This window comes from Anomaloglossus baeobatrachus, chromosome 1, assembly GCF_048569485.1.
Source record: "Anomaloglossus baeobatrachus isolate aAnoBae1 chromosome 1, aAnoBae1.hap1, whole genome shotgun sequence".
NCBI classification, from domain to species: Eukaryota; Metazoa; Chordata; class Amphibia; order Anura; family Aromobatidae; genus Anomaloglossus; species Anomaloglossus baeobatrachus.
The window spans coordinates 698,592,043-698,606,857 of NC_134353.1; positions in this window are offsets into that span (position 1 = coordinate 698,592,043).

Genomic DNA, 14,815 nt, shown 5'->3' on the forward strand with positions numbered 1-14,815 from the left:
TTTGGCACCTGGTGTCAAGTTCACATCTGAACCAAACTTTTAATTAAAGTCCGGCCAAACCCAGCAGACCCGAACTTTCACGGGTCCGCTCATCACTAGTAAATAACACAGAACAAGGAGAACTGAACTTTGTCTTCTTACAAACACATTTGCTGCAGCTCTAACAGCTCTGCTGTATTACAACAATATTGCAGCACTGGCTGCCTGTGAGATGGAAGCAAGCACAACCAGGGTAAGTAAGGGATAGCCGCCGAGGAATGGGGGCGCCCAGTTATGTTAAGGCGGTATTACCTCCGTTGGTAGGAAGGAGTCAAGTTGTAGGTTTAAAACAGGGTTATTATAATCCCCCTGTGGGACCCCAAACTCCATTCTTTTTGTTCTCCATCGTTGATTGTATTTTTTATCCTTTGATTAGGGGTGGCATCCCTGGTGTATATTTATACTACCCTTGATATCTGTTGTACGGGTAAATCACTTGGGAAGATTTTAAGAAGCATTTAAATAAAAGAGATTTTTAAAGGGATTTGTTTTTTTCACTTTATACGCCCCTGGGTAAAGGCCATAAAACTAAATAAACAGTCCTAAAACTGAAACTGTGTGCGAGATGAAATAAAATAAAATAAGAGCATACAATAAGAGCAAGAACTGGCCACTTTTGATCTGGTGACATGTCTTTATAAGGATTTTGTATAAGATTAGAAAAACTGATCTGATTTTTTTTTTCTCCCCAAAACATCATCATACCATTAATTGAGTTTGCTACTGTACTTCAACAACATTTAGGTTGCGTTTCCACAGACCAATTGGTAGCACAATATAACTGCCAATCGGTAAAGTGTTACTAATTAATAATCCTTTGAATTCTTATTTACACAGGGAGACCAACGTAAACAATGCACACTCAGAAATCTCTAGTAGATCACTGAATGCGCATATGCTGCCGTGGTTCTTGGCAGTGCGAGTCCTCTTTACACAGGATGAAGCACCGCTAAGAACTATGAACTTTTGTATAAAATATCATATCACCCCAATGAATAAGTGTTTTGCTTATTCACTGGATGATCAGCAGTCTGTTTACACTGAATGATAATCGTGAATAAGCATTTTTACTGTACCATTTTTTTTTCACTTCTGACCAGTGTCACTTTGACAGGTTATAACTCTGGAGCGCTTCAACGGATCCCGGTGATTCTGAAAATGTTTTTTGTTACATATTGTCCTTCATGATAGTACTAAATTTAAGGCCTCTTTCACACGTTCGTGAAAAACCACGCACGTTTTTCACGGACGTGTCAAAGGTGCGTTTTGTCCTCCGCGAGCCGTGTTTATTGCCTACGTGTGTTCTCCGTGTGTTATCCGTGATAACACACGGAGAACGGGAACTTTCTACTCACCTGTCCCTGGCTTTGCTGTCCGCGGTGCTGATCTTCGGTCTCCGATTCCTGCCGACTCCCCGTTGTTGCTGCTTCCGGCCGCAGTGTAGTGAATATTCAATTAGCATAATGAGTGGCGGTCGGCAGCAAGTGACAGGAGGGCTGGAGAAGGTGAGTAAAGTTTGGGTTTTTTTTCTCGCAGACACATGTGTTTTCTCTGGTGTGTGTCACACAGAACACATCCGTGTGGTCCGTTTGTGTTACGTGTGACCCGTTTGCATTCCGTGTGACACCCGTGATGCCAGAGAGAAAACGGACATGTTGCCGTGAGAAACACACGGACACACGTATATACGGAACTGAAACACGTTCCGTGCGTAAATACATACGTGTATCCAAATCCATTGGAATACCTAGGTCTACGTGTGTACGTGTCTCCGGTAAGTGCGGAAACTAACCAAACACATACCGGAGGCACGTACATGTGAAAGAGGCCTAAGACAAATTTTTGCGTTTATTTGTGAAAATATCAGAAATTTAGCGTAAATTTTTAAAATTTAGCAATTTTTAAACTTTGAATTTTTATACCCTGAAACCAGAGAATTATCTCACACAAAAAAAGATAATAAATAACATTTCCCACATATCTACTTTACATATGCACAAATTTTGAAACTTCATTTTTTGTCAGGAAGTTAGAAGAGTTCAGCAATTTCTCAATTTCCCAACAAAATTTACAAAACCATTTCTTTTGTGACATCACATTTGAAGTGACTTTGAGAGGTCTAGGTGACAGAAAATACCCAAAAATGATATCATTCTAAAAACTGCTCAAAACCACATTCAAGAAGTTTATTAACCCTTTAGGTGCTTCACAGTTACTAAAGCAATGTGGAAGGAAAAAAAAAGAAAATTATAATAATAACAATAATAATCTTTTTTTCTATAGCTGTACTTTTTTCTACAAAAATGTTACTTTAGCCCCAAATCTTTCATTTTTGTGAGGCAAAATCATGAATAAACCGCACTTCAGCAATGTTTTGTTCTTTGTTTTTTTTATTAAGATGTTCAACATGTCATAAAAGTAATAAGACAGGTTTATTTTTTGAGTTAGTAGAATTAAAGCAATGCCACATTTATATATACAGTGTATGTATATATATATATATATATATATATATATATATATATATATATATATATATATGCAATATATAAAGCTGAGTGTATGTATGTATGTGTGTGTGTGTGTGTGTGTGTGTGTGTGTGTATGTCCGCTACAATCTTCATGGGAAAATTTAACTCCACGCTTTTCAGTTACTCTCCAAAAAAACCTGCCTGCATTAAAGTGTAGGGGGCTGGGAGATATTAATAGCAGCTGTGAGTGGTTGCTATAGGAACAAAGGAGATTGTTAGTATAAGAAGTTTATATGTGAGGTAATAAGATGTCGGTGGGGAGATGCATAGAGACAGACAAACATAGACACAGAGAGTAAGAGGGAGACAGGGAAAGAGACAGAGAGACAGGGAAAGAGACGGAGAGAAAGACAGACAGTTAAAGAGACAGAGGCAGACAGACACAGACAGACAGGGAAAGAGACAGGCAGACAGGGAAAGAGACACACAAAGAGACAGACAGGGAAAGAGACATAGACAGGGAAAGAGACATACGGGGAAAGAGACAGACCTGGAATGAGACAGACCTGGAACGAGACAGACGGGTAAAGAGACAGACAGGGAAAGAGACAGACCTGGAACGAGACTGACGGGGAAAGAGACAGACCTCGAACAAGACAGGCATATAAAGAGACTGACAGACACAGAGAGAGACAGACACAGAGAGAGAGACAAGACAAAACAAACACTGATTTCGGGGAGACGAGCCTGAGAAAACACTGCCGGCAGCCAGCGAAGGTGCTCAACACAGTGAAATCCTAGGTGCATTTCCCCCTGGGAAGTATGCAAATCAGAAAAGGTCCGTGGAGCCTCTGTTAGGAGTCTCGACACGGAAAATAGCCAGATATCCGTCCGGTAAGGATCTAGCCAAGGAGTGGCTCTTTTTAGGAGACCACCATAACCACCATATTAAGTGGCCCTTTTAGTCAATATGCAGCTCTTGACGAGTTTAAATATATGACAAGGGAAATACCAAGGCCAGGCATCCATCCACAGACAGCTGTTTTGGGGTATTGCCCCTCATCAGTGTGGAGTAGGATTCTGGCCAGGTGGGAGCAATGCCTAGTAGACCAGCAATACAAAACAATCACTGATCTTGGGGAGACCAGCCTGAGAAAACACTGCCAGCAGCTAGCGAAGGCGCTCAACACAGTGAAATCCTAGGTGCATTGCCCCCTGGGAAGTATGCAAATCAAGAAAGGTCCGTGGAGCCTCTGTTAGGAGTCTCAGCACGGAAAACGATAGAGAGATAGAGAGAGAGAGACAGACAGAGAGACTGATACAGAGACAGATAGAGAGATAGACACAGACAGACATGGATACAGACAGAGACACACATGAATAGAGACAGACACAGAGACAGATAGGGAAAGAGACAGACAGGGATAGAGACAATCAGGGAAAGAGACAGACAGAGACAGACACATACAGAGACAGAGAGAGACAGACAGAGAGACAAAGACAGACACACAGAGACAGAAACACAGACAGACAGAGACAGACAGACAGAGACAGGGAGAGATACAGAGAGGCAGTTACTATCCAGGGCAATGCCTGGATACTACAGCTAGTATATATACAGTGCCTTGCAAAAGTATTCGGCCCCCTTGAATTTTTCAACCTTTTCCCATTTCAGGCTTCAAACATAAAGATAAAAATGTTAATGTTATGGTGAAGAATCAACAACAAGTGGGACACAATTGTGAAGTTGAACGAAATTTATTGTTTATTTTAAACTTTTTAAAAAATAAATAACTTGAAATTGGGGCGTGCAATATTATTAGTTCCCTTAACTTTCAGTGCAGCAAACTCACTCCAGAAGTTCATTGAGGATCTCTGAATGATCCAATGTTGTCCTAAATGACTGATGATGATAAATATAATCCACCTGTGTGTAATAAAGTCTCCGTATAAATGCACCTGCTCTGTGATAGTCTCAGTGTTCGGTTTAAAGCACAGAGAGCATCATGAAGACCAAGGAACACAACAGGCAGGTTACAAAAAGATTTTGTTGAATTTCCTTTACCTAATTTTCAGCTTTGCCCTACACTTGGTCGTCTAATGGTTGGACGGCGATCTGGAGAGGCGTAAAAACCACAGTGTTTTGAACCCACTGTGAAATTTGGTGGAGGATCGGTGATGGGGATGCTTCAGCAAGGCTGGAATTGGGCAGTTTAATCTTTGCGAAGGACATATGAATCAAGCTGCATACAAGGTTCTCCTGGAAAAACGGTTGCTTCCTTCTGCTCAGACAATGTTCAGTCAGGTCAACAAGAAGATGCAAAAACACGCTGTGATCCTTGGCTTTACCACCCATGACAATGTGTGTCGCCCGGGGACCAGGGGGTACTCAGATCCGGGCCACGGGGTCACTTCTGTGGGTATCACGGTGGCGTGACCCGGTCTGTGATCCCAGGCTCCACAGTAAAAGGGGATTTGGTAAGGGAGATTGTCCGTGACGCCACCCACGGTTGTGGTGATTGTGTGGACACCACCGCTGCTCTGTATGGGGATCCCGGGAGCGGTGACAGGGAGCAGCTTTGTTGTTATTTCTTCCCTCCGTGGGTAGGGGGTTGGTTGTCCCGGGGCCCGGTGATGGGGTAGGGATGGATGGCAGGCCGGGTGCGGGGCCTGGTGAGGTGCAGGGTCGCGGGGGCAGCGCTGTGCCGCACGGCACGGTGGTACTCACTCAGCCAGAAATCAGGACACAGTTCTTGGTAAAACACTCGGCTGGATGGACGGGTCCCACAGACGCTGCGGTGTTTTCCCCTGACCCAGTTTGGTGGTGTAAGTCCTTTCCTGCACCTTCCGTACACTCCTCCTGCGCTCCGGCTTCCAGCTGGCTCCCCAATTCAGTACCGGTGGGCCACCGCCCAGCCCCGGCTACCTACGGTTCCACCAACTGTCTCCCCGGCTCCCTGCAGACGGCCACTACCGTCTGCCTGACTCTCTGCTCGGGGGCCTTAGGCTCCAACCTAAGCCCCTGTCTGCGTCTGCCTCACTGCAGACCTCCTCTCTCCTCCTCCGCCTGAACTTGACTGGGCTTGTTTCCTGCCTCAGGCCAGATAACTCCTGGGTGGGCGTCTCCATCTCCTGACTCCGCCCACCTGGTGTGTCAGTCTGAGCCCGAGGAAAGGAATCAAGTTTCACTGGGGATGTCTGCTGTGAATGTCTGGGTGGGGGTGTGTGTGTGTTGTTACCTGTGGCCCCTGGCTTGTCCAGGGCGCCACAAATGCATAATGTAAACTGCCATGTGCCAGGCAGGCAACAGAGTCAGAGCACTGCAATGGTTTATTCAGACAGATATCAGGGGCTGGCAGCTAGGAACAGCCTGAATCAGTTGACCACACATCTGTCACACCCCTATTACCGGACTGAATAGAGGCAGATATCAGAGGGCTGGCAGCTAGGAACAGCCTGGAGCAGATGGTTACACTCCTTGTTCTCTGTAACATTCCAGAAGGGAGGTACGAGTTGCAGCTCCTGTCATACTGAATTACAAGTGTTCTTAAGATAATAGAACTGCACTGAGCATCTAATCTTTGTAGTGTAAAGGGCCCGTTACACGCTACAATATATATCTAACGATATGTCGTCGGGGTCATGTCGTTAGTGACGCACATCCGGGATCGTTTGACATATCGTAGCGTGTGACAGCTACGAGCGACTGTTAACGAGCAAAAATACTCATCTTATCGTTGCTCGTTGACATGTCGCTCATTTTAAAAAAAAAAAACGATCGTCCTTCTGCGCGCCGGTTGTTCATTGTTCCCGAGGCAGCACACATCGCCCAGTGTGACACCCCGGGAACGATGAACTGCAGCTTACCTGCATCCCGCCGGCAATGCGGAAGGAAGGAGGTGGGCGGGATGTTACGTCCCGCTCATCTCCGCCCCTCCACTTCTATTGGGTGGTCGCTGAGTGACGTCACTGTGACGCTGAATGTCCCTCCCCCTTCAGGAAGAGGATGTTCGCCGCCCACTGCGAAGTCGTTTGGAAGGTAAGTACGTGTGACGGGGGTTACCGACTTTGTGCGACACGGGCAACAAATTGCCCGTAACGCACAAACGATGGGGGCGGGTGCGATCGAACATGCGATCGCACGATATATCGTCCCGTGTAATGGGGCCTTTAGAGTGCAGGGACAGTAGAATTTTTCTTTATCTCCCCGAGGTAGCCCTTTAACAACACTCATTCACGATTATCTTGGAGTGTAAATGCCCCTTTATTTGATTGAGGCTAATCTGCAATACTAGATGCTACCTATTGGCAACATTGTCCCCATTGTGGCTCACAATCTAAATTCCCTATCTGTATGTCTTTGGAGTGTGGGAGGAAACCGGAATACCCAGAGGAAACCAATGCAAATACAGGGAGAACATACAAAATATGGGTAGGGCGATAAACAGAAACAAGGGAAGAGATGTAAGGGGGGTGCCACACTGTGGAGAGATTTGTGGTTGAGAACAAGTGAACATGCCAGCGTCCATGTCCCTTTACTAAACTCTTCCCCTAGCCCAGCAGGAATACCACTGCCGTTACCACCCTGGCCGCCAGCTTGTCCTTGCATTGCCAGCCATGTGCTGCTTGGTCCTTTGCTCGCCTGCATGGCCAGTGAGAGGTTTCCTGGCCTCCAGCCCAGGGAGTACGCATGCTTCCTGTCCCTTTATGGAGACGAGCGTGTAACTTGCATAGGTGTCCCCAGTCTATAACTGGGAGGCACCAGGTATTTAAGGCTCCCTCTCCATGATGGGAGGGGCCAGAGAAACTCACTAGGCTTTTGACCTAGTTCCAATGTGTTGGTCCAGCCGGTTGCTCTGGTCTGCCTGTTTCCAACTCCAGTTTTGCTATTAATCAGTTCTGCTGTGTCTCTGAACCTGTCAAGCCTGTGATCCAGTGTCAGTCCTGTAAATACCAGATCGTCCAGGTCCAGCCCATGTGCCTAGGTTGGTCCTGCCTGTGTTATTGGAGGTGTCTTGCCTTTTATTACGTACTGGCCCAGCCTAACTTCCCTGGATGTGACGAGCCTGTGTTCCGTAGCTAACCTGCCTGATGTCCTGGACCTGTCCAGCCTGAAATCCTGTGTTTACCCTGTCCGTGTCCCTGGACCCATCCTGTCTGTACTGCTGTGTCCTGGTACCAGCCTGTATCCTGCACTTGTGTCCACTGCACCCATTCTGATGCCCTGTGTCCGTATGTCCTCTCCAGTATCTGTCCTTTTTACCTATTCCTGCCCATACCTGTGCACCTGTTCCCATCCTGCTGTCACCTAGCTCTGCCTAACTGACACAGTCCCAGGGACTACCCTGACAGTGGCACCTGATATCTACCTGCAGCCAAGCCCATCCTCACCATCAGAGGTCGCTGGTGAGATCTGCCTGATTGACAGCTCACCAGCGACCATGTAGCGACGCACCAGCAATCCTGACCAGGTCATATTGTGGTCGGAATCGCTGGTACGTCGTTTATTGAGACGGTACCCTTACAGTCTTTGTGTGTCTCAGAGTTTGAAAGCTGTGAGAGGCCAAGAGAGGTGGTTAAAGATAGAAGCTAAGATGCAGATGAGGAGATGAGGGTGTTTATGGGGATGTTGAAGTCTCCCAGGATAAGGGTTGGTAATTCTGAAAACATGAAGTACGACAGCCAGGTTAAAAAATGGTCAAGAAACTGGTGGGTGAGCCTGGGGGACGGTATACAACTGCTACTTTGAGAGGGGATGGAAGAGCCTGATGGTGTGGACCTCAAAAGAAGGGAATGAGTAATGGAGCGGGGGGATGACATGGAAAGTGCATTATGGGGACAGGATTTGTTTACAGGTCTCATAATTAAAAGAATATAAAACTTTTTGGAAATTAATTTAAATAAGAAATCCAATTTGGATAAAAAGTAAAAAAAAAATGTCTTTAGGAGTATGCATATATTTGCTAAATAAAGCATGTGGTTGCCTAAAGTTTAGAATGGACTTTGATCTCTAAACTGTGACCTCAGAGGCCAGGGCTTTCAAGACCACAACCTGAGAAGTAAAATGAGATACAATGTTCAGTTTGTCTATATCCTTTACGCTTTCCGATAAACTTGATAATGTCTCGAAGAGCCACTTTTATAAACTATTGAAAATTGTTCTTCTTGACTACTTCTTCACAATCTGAGGTTGACATTGGCTATTATATAGCCTTTCTAAACAAAATGGTCGTTTTAGTTGACTCAGCCATGTAATTTGGAATAATATCATTGCGTAGGTTTGAAATGTGCTTGGGCTCATCAAGCTCAGTGGTTGGTTATGTAATTACCTCTCACCAATCTAAAATGCACAAGTGAAACAGGTGCAGAACAAAAGTATTGTTTTTTTCTTAAATAGATTATTTTGCCCCTCAACTTACAATGTTCTTAAAGGCAGATTTGGATTTCTATAGCAAAAACGATCTAGTTTTCTACAGCTACACACTTGAATACTTTTTCAGAACTTATGGGAATGGTATGCTTATTGATAACTGAATATGTGGTTAGAGAATACTGGTTAGAGAAAGCCTTTACTGTAGAATTTTTTTTGAGTCAAAGTTGGAAATCACCAAATACCAGTAAGGCCTAAAACACACTTCCGCAAAAAAAACGTACGTGTCTCACGGTCCGTTTTTCGGGTCCGTGTTCCGTTTTTTAGGGGCGTTTCTCCGGTACGTATGGCATCCGTGTGATGGCGTATGCGAGCCATGTGGGCGTGTGGAATGTCCGTATTGACATAAAATACGTACGTGTGCTGTCCGTGTGCTGTCCGTTTATAAAGGCCCGAATTCTTACCCAATTAATGTTGTTAATCATTCATCATGAGATCCTGGTGTTTTTGTTTGCCATCAATTGACCTGATAGATTGGTAACAAGTGTTTCAGATTTTGTGTTTAAAACCGGACACGAATGATACGTGCTGAACACGGACATACTCTGTGTGCGGTCCGTGCAGGCACGGGCCCATAGACTAAAGCGGGTCCGTGCCTGCGTGCTGCCGGCCAAAAACGGACATGTCGTCCGTGTAGAAAAGCGAACACACGTACTTACGACATGGACACACGTTCCGTGTGATTTTACGTGTGTGTGCCATCTACCATTGAATAACATGGGTCTCCGTGTGTACGTGTCTCCGGTACGTGCAAATACGTACCGCACACGTACAAAAAAATGGATGTGTGTTGCGGGTCTAAGAGAATTTCTTAGTTTATTCCTCATTATTGATGATGGTCGCTCTTTAGATGGAAGAGATATGTCACAGCTACATCCCATGAAAAATCTCACTGTTATCATTGTGTATCAGAGCAAAACAGGACCCCCTGCCTCTACCACAATACCAACTTTAAGGGTGTTGTATAAGATCAGAAAAATAATCAGATTTTTTCCACTGAAACAGCATCATACCATTGGCTGTGTCTGGTATTGCCCCTCATCATCATTTACTTGAACAAGGCTAATTTGCAATTCCAGATACAACCTATCAGCAATAGTGATTCTGTTCATGAGAAAGAAAAGACTTCTTTGTTATCTGTCTTGGACTACCCTAAAGCTAGGGTCACACGTAGCGACTCAGCAGTGATCACGACGATGATCTGACCTTATCAGGATTGCTGCTGCATCGCTACATGGTCGCTGGTGAGCTGTCAAACAGGCAGATCTCACCAGCGACCAGTGACCAGCCCCCAGCCAGCAGCGATGCGTGGAAGCGATGCTGCGCTTGGTAACTAAGGTAAATATCGGGTAACCAAGCAAAATGCTTCGCTGGTTACCCGATATTTATCTTGGTTACCAGTGCACACCGCTTAGCGCTGGCTACCTGCACTCGTAGCCAGAGTACACATCGGGTTAATAAGCAAACCTTTGCTTATTTACCCGATGTGTACTCTGGCTACGCATGCAGGAAGCAGGGAGCCGGCACTGGCAACCTGAGAGCCGCGGACGCTAGTAACCAAGGTAAATATTGGGTAACCAAGCAAAGCACTTTGCTTGGTTACCCGATGTTTACATTGGTTACAGCATACCGCAGGCTGCCAGAAGCCGTCTCCCTGCTCCCTACACATTCAGTTTGTCGCTCTCTCGCTGTCACACACAGCGATGTGTGCTTCACAGCGGGAGAGCAACGTTCAAAAATTGGCCCAGGACATTCAGGAATGACCGGCAACCTCACAGCAGGGGCCAGGTCGTTGCTGGATGTCACACACAGTGATATTGTTCTGTCCCCACTTAAAGGCGATTGAAGGCGCGTAGTTGTGAGAGGTTGTGAGAATATTACCTTCGTTTTTCCTATAGGTGAGGCAGACAGGACCAGAGCGCTCCAGAGTTAAACATGCACATGCTGAGATGAAACAATGGTGGTTTATTTTCTCCAAAGGTTAAGGACATGCAGAAGTACAGCTGTCCCAGTACTTGGCATTGTAGTTCTCCTGTGATGCTTGTCTCTGAAGCTACTACGGTCAGAAGACTTTGCTTCTAGCAGCTCCAATAAGGGATGTTGTTCTCACAAACTCTGGTTTGGAATGAACATACCAGGATGTGATGCAAGAGGGTCATCAGACACTGCCATGGGCTGGACAAAAGAAACAGAGGAGCCGAAAGGTCTGACCAGTAGATGGCAGCAGAGACAAGCATGAAAAACATTAAATAACAGTTGTAACTAAGACAAATAGAAACAGCACAGTCATCGCTAGCAAGGTCGCTGTTACGTCACAGAAAATGGTGACTTAGCAGCGACGTCATCGTCGCTGTCGTTGTGTGTGACATGACCATTACAGTATCAATTCAGAAGTCAAAAAAGAATATTTTAATTCATAACTAAAAGTATATACAACTGAAAAATTTAAATTAGAAATTGAATTTGTATAAAAAGTTAAAGAACGTCTTTAAAACTATGCCTATAATATTATTGCGAGCATGTGGTGGCTTAAACTTTACAATATATAGTACATCAAAATTTGATCCCTAAACTGTGGCCCCAGAGGTCAGGGCTCTCAGGATCAGAATCCAAAAAGTAAAATGATTTGATTATATCCTTTACTCATTTCGATAAACTTGATAATGTCTTGAAGAATCGCTTTCATGGACTTTTAAATTGTCCTTGATTTGCTTCTTCATAATCTGAAGTTTTAGATTGGTCATTATATAAACTTTCTAATCAAAATGATATTTATATATGACAAAGCCTTTTAAATTGGTAGAAAGTCATCATTGCGTAGGTCTGCAATGTGTTTGGGTTTATCAAGCTCAGTGGTTAGTTATGCAATTACCTCTCTCAACAGGGTAAAACGCACATGTAAAACAGGTGCAGAAACAAAAGTAATGTTTTTTTCTTTTTTTTATATATAGACTGCTTTGCACACCTGGTTTTATATTCAGAAAAATATCATTATCAACATGGTTGGGACTAAGAATATTTTTTTAACATTTTGAAACCCAGCCATGACCCATCTCCAATGCTCTTACTGAGGGAAGGAGGCTAAAATCTCACTATGCAGGACCCCATCTATCCTCCTTTCAAAATCGTGCAGTTGTCCTATCTGCCTTCTCAGAAAAGCATCCCCAAAGTATAATGTTTCCACCTCCATGCTTTACAGTTGGGACAGTGTTCTTGGGGTTGTACTGATCCTTCTTCTTCCTCCAAACACGGCGAGTGTAGTTGATACCAAAAAGTTCTAATTTGGTCTCATTGACCACATGACCTTCTCCCATGCAGCCTCTGGATCATTCAGACGATCATTGGTCAACTTCAAATAGGCCTGTACAATTGCTGGCATAAGCAGGGGGACCTTACGTGCCCTGTAGGATTTTAATCCATGATGGTGTAGTGTATTACTAACAAAAATCTTTGAGACTGGGTTCCCAGCTCTCTTCAGGTCATTGACCAGGTCGTCCCGTGGAGTACTGGGCTGATCCCTGACCTTTCTCAGAATCATCCTTATGTCACGACATGAGATCAAGCATTGAGGCCCATATCGAGGAAGATTGAAAGCCATCTTGTGTTTGTTCCATTTTCTAATAATTGTGCCAATAGTTGTTGCCTTCTTACCAAGCTGCTTGCCTATTGTCCTGTAGCCCATCCCGGCCTTTTGCAGATCTACAATTTTGTCCCAGGTGTCCTTCACAGCTCTTTGGCCTTGGCCATGGTGGAGCGGTTGGAGTGTGATTGATTGAGTGTGTGGACTAGTGTTTTTTATTCAGATAACGAGTTCAAACAGGTGCAATTAATATAGGTAATGAGTGCAGAGTAGGAGGGCATCTTAAAGAAAAAAAATAACAGGTCTGTGAAAGCCAGATTTCTTAAAAATTATACAATATGATTTTCTGTAATTTTTTTTCAGATTCTGTCGGTTGAAGTGTATCTATGATAAAAATTACAGACATCTCTATTCTTTATAGGTGGCAAAATCGGGAGTGTATCAAATACTTTTTTCCCGACTGTAGAAATCATTACCTGCATGATCAAAATATAAAGGATTTTAAGAAAATAAACAACACTCATATAGACTAGAAAGAACATACAATACAGTTTTAACAAGATCTAACAATTAAGACAATGTTATCTGCTCAAGATAGTTTCTACACTACATAGGCCTGCAGCACCAACATTAACCACTTTCCTGTTTCATAGGATTGTTCACTGTTGGACCCCATGGTTTCTGCAATAGATTTTAAAATAATATTACACACCTGTGCTTACTGTAAAATAATCTAGACACTCCATGATCTAGGGTGGGTTAGCCTACTAACCCAGTAAATAGTTTCAAGTAAGAATTAAATAATTGAGGCAAACCTATATCTATATGAAGTATGAAGTAGACTTTGAAAAAGCTTAATTAAATAATTAAACTGCTTTATCTTCTTGGTTGTAGTCTATGGGTACGTGCCCATTATCAGGACCCAATGCATCCTGGGCACGGCAGGTCCTGACGTGAGGGGCCGCGAGCAGGGGTGTGATTCAGCCGGTTCGGTCCGGTTCTGGCGAACTGGTTGTTAAAATAGCAGCCGGTTCCCCGGCGATCCGGTTCTCTGTATTCACTTGTGTTAGTGTCTTTAAGACTCTAACACAAATGAATCCCCGTACCTCCATATGCGCCGCACTTCCGGATTCAGTGGAGCCTGTCTGCTCCCTGCAGAAGTCACGGCAGAGTGGTGAGGTTGCTCATCCTGCTGCCGCCTGCCAGCGTCAGTGTGCCTGCAGAGTGCCGTGGAGGAGGATGGAAGACAGAAGAGAGGCCGCCGGTGCTTGGAGCAGGTAGGCGCTAATCGAGCTGAAGATGCAGGGTGACAAGAATCTGAAGGGGAGAGGAGCTGCATAAGATGGGAACTATATGGGAAAAGGAGCCACATGGGACGAGATCTGCAGGGGAGAGGAGGCCGTATAAGATGGGAACTATTTGGGAAAAGGAGCCACATGGGAGGAGATCTGCTGGGGAAAAGGAGCACATGGGATCTGCTGGGGAAAGAGGCCATGATGGGATCTGCAGGGGAAATAAGCCATGATGGGATCTGCAGGGGAAAAAGGCCATAATGGGATGGGATCTGCAGGGGAAAGAGGGCATAGAGGGATGGGATCTGGAGGGGAAAGAGGCCACAATGGGATAAGATCTGCAGGGGAAAAAGGCCATAATTGGATAAGATATGCAGTGGAAAGAAGCCATAATGGGATGAGATCTGCAGGGGAAAGAGGCCAACATGAGATGGGATTTGCAAGGTAAAGAGGCCATAATGGGATGGGATCTGCAGGGGAGAGAGGCCATGATGGGATGGGATCTACAAGGGAAAGAGACCACATGGGATGGGATCTGTAGGGGGAAAAGAGCCACATGGAATGGATCTGCAGGGGAAAGAGACCACATGGGATAGGATCTGCAGGGGAAAGAGACCACATTGGATGGGATCTGCAGGGGAAAGAGACCACATGGGATGGGATCTGCAGGGGAAAGAGACCACATGGGATGGGATCTGCAGGGGAAAGAGACCACATGGGATGGGATCTGCAGGGGAAAGAGACCACATGGGATGGGATCAGTAGGGGGAAAGGAGCCACATGGGATGGTATCTGCACTGAAAAAACAGCCACATGGGATGAGATCTGTAGGGGAAGGTCATCTGTTCCAATTTTAGCAGGGCTCCTTTAGCATTAATTTTTAAAAATTGTAGAAAAAACATTTAATACAATATTACTGACAGTGACTGTAACAACTGGTACTGGACAGGAGAGTGAAGGTATAGGAGGGTAAGAAGGAGAAAGAGATATTACTTTAAATTAC